General features: G+C 48.6%; 1 long non-coding RNA gene across 1 annotated transcript; it reads left to right on the top strand.

The window, feature by feature from the left end:
* Positions 1-392: 392 nt before the first annotated feature.
* On the top strand, positions 393-1,654 carry LOC128406096 (uncharacterized). The gene is made up of 2 exons (XR_008328404.1): positions 393-452; positions 853-1,654. It is a non-coding gene; the product is annotated as an uncharacterized LOC128406096 (long non-coding RNA).
* Positions 1,655-2,944: the final 1,290 nt, after the last annotated feature.

Below are 2,944 nucleotides of genomic sequence, written 5' to 3'. Positions count from 1 at the left end.
AACTGGAAAAGCAGTCACACTTGCAGATGGGACACAGAGACAGTTGACGACTGTAGGAAATGTCTTTGTACCTTTCTTACAGGCGGAGCTGGAAGCGTATGCGGTGCCAGGAATGCAATATTGTTTGTTATCTGTTTCTTCCATTAAAGATGGCTATAAAGTTTGCTTTGAAAATGCTGTCTGTTCTATTTCCAGAGGTGGGAAGCATCTGGTCAGTGTTGAATATCAGTACAGGCTCTATGTTCTGGAAAAACCTCCAGCAGCTAAGGGTGACACTGAGACAGCACAAGCCCAGTGTGCTAACGTTCCCACACACAATATGTGTCAGCATTTATGGCACAGGAGAATGTCGCACAGCAACTGGAAATATATCCAGAAGCTTCCAGAGTGCACAACCACTTACCCTAAACACAAACCTTCACAGAACTCCCCATGACGCTGGAAGCTCAGAGGTTGTGAGGAGAACCTGAGCTTACAGGGTTAAACAGCTCAGAGTGTACGTCCTGCCTACTGTGGGGTGGGGAGAGACTCTGCGTCACTTCCGAGAGTCTCAGCTCTTTGTTCTCTCTGCTTTCGCTTTTGAAGAGAGCAGACGTGTTTTCACAATGCTGTGCGCTATATTAGACAATGGATAGTTCTGCTGTAAATAAAGCTGCTTTTAGTTATTAGTAAACTATGTTTGAGACTCTGTTTAAGCACACTGAAGAAGCACGGAAGACAGCAGCTTTCTCTGACCGCTGCAAACTCTGCTATTTTGCTCAGAACATTGGAATGTGGACTTTGGAATGCAGAGGTCTGGCAGCGAGAGCGGGCCAGACGCCAGGCTTATCTGAGCAATAAATCTTCTCAGAGGTTTCATGAACCCATCTGCCAGGTTCTCCTGGCTTGGACAGTACTTCAGCTTCACCAAGCCTGTCTGGACATTCTGACACACATTCTGGAAACGTATGTCCAAATGTTTGGTTCTGAACTTAAACTGTCCAGACTCTGCCAACTTAAGACAAGGTTGATTGTCTTCCCAAACAGTGATGGGCAAGCAACAATCCCCACAGATCTCTTGGACCAAACACTGGTAGAAATCCAATTCCCTGCACAAATCAGACAACGCACTGAACTCAGCCTCGGTAGAGGAAAGTGCAATAAGACTTTGCTTCCGGGACTTCCACCCAACCAGAGATTCCCCAAACTTCACTACTAACCCAGACACAGATTTTCTGTCTCCAAGATTTGCCCAGTCGCTGTCCATCCAGCACGTGAGCCATGCGTCATCTTCAGCTGACGTAAGGCAAAAATCTCTGGTATCCTGCAAATACCTCAGCACTCTCTTGATGCCAAGCCAGACACTCACACTGGGCTTTGTAGCCTCCCGGCTGAGCAGATTCACAGCAAACGCTATGTCCGGTCTGCTCCACTGAGAGAGATACAACAGACTCCCTAGCGCTGACTGAAACACCTCAGGGTTTTGGAACTCAGAACGATCCCCAAGTTGACTGTCCTTCATGTAGCTTGTCTCCATGGGCGTTCTGACCCCTGCACAGTCAGACATCCTGAACTTCTCAAGCAACTGCTCAATCTTGCCTTTCTGACTGAGCAAAAAGCTTCCATTCTCAGACCTGTCTATCTTAACTCCTAGGTAAACCTTTACTGGACCAAGGTTTTTGAGCTTAAAATGCTTTCCAAGCTCTTTGGCAAAACCTTGCACCTGTTTACCTGTCTGTGACACGTATAAGATGTCATCTACAAACACCAGGATCAACTCCTGTGTCTGTCTTGACCCCTTCAGGTACAGGCAGCTGTCTGCAAGACTCCTTTGGAAACCCATGCTTTCCAAAGCATCATTCAGACACATGTTCCAATTTCTGGCTGATTGTCTTAAGCCATAAATGGACTTGTGCAGTTTCCACACAACACCTGGCTCATTGCCCTCAAACCCTGGAGGAGGTAGCATGTATAGATCCTCCTTCAGATCTGAGTTCAAATAAGCCACATCTACATCAAAGTGGCGCACTTGGTGCCCTCTTTGTGCAGCTACTGCTAAAAGCATGCACAGAGTCTCACTCTGGGAAGTAGGAGCATACACTTTGGTGTAATACACCCACTTCCACTGCATGAACCCTCTGGCTACTAGCCTAGCCTTGTACTGTGGTTCTCCAGTCACAGTGGGTTTAATCCTGTAAACCCAGCAACAGCTCACGGCCTGCTTGCCTACTGGCAGCTTCGTGGTGGAGAACACACCTAAAGACCTCATTGAGTTCAACTCCTTTCCCATTGCCTCTTGCCATTTCCTGGCTTCTGCTTCAGGCAAATTTTGAACTTCCGCAAAACTCTCTGGTTCGCACTGTGCCAAACCAACCCACAGACTAGTGACCTCAAACCTCTCGGGAGGTATCCCTTTAGTAGTGTGTGTGGAACACCTGAGCACTACCTCAGGTGCCCCCTCTGACCCACTGGGGCCAGCTAGTGTGTCCTTGTCATCAGAAGACAAGCTCCTTACTGCGGCTCTTGACCTTCTGCACTGGACTGGTGGGAGATGAAGGCACACTCTTTGGCTCTTGCTTAATAGCCTGTGGAGATGCCCTTCCCTGTTCCTGCTCCTGGTCAGAGACCTGATCCTCAGCAGCAGGTTCAGTGTCTACCTCTCCCTCCTCAGCAGAGTCAAACAGACTCTCTGAGAGAATGTCAGGATTCCCATGGATGCGTGTCTACGCACTCTGCTCACAGAACTCAGCACTCCTGCTGACTAGACTCCTTGACTGATCGCCTTCTGGATAGGCAAATCTCCACCCCTTAGTCCCAGGCTCATACCCACAAAAGATCATTTTCCAGGACCTCGGGTCACCCTTCCTGCATTTGGCCTTTGGCACAAGAACCCAAGCCTTGCACCCAAACACACGGAAGAAATGCACCTTGGGCTTCTTACCATGCAGCAGGAAATAGGGCGTGT

Source organism: Podarcis raffonei, chromosome W (genome assembly GCF_027172205.1).
Source record: "Podarcis raffonei isolate rPodRaf1 chromosome W, rPodRaf1.pri, whole genome shotgun sequence".
Taxonomy (NCBI): Eukaryota; Metazoa; Chordata; class Lepidosauria; order Squamata; family Lacertidae; genus Podarcis; species Podarcis raffonei.
This window is presented reverse-complemented; position numbering and strand designations above follow the sequence as displayed.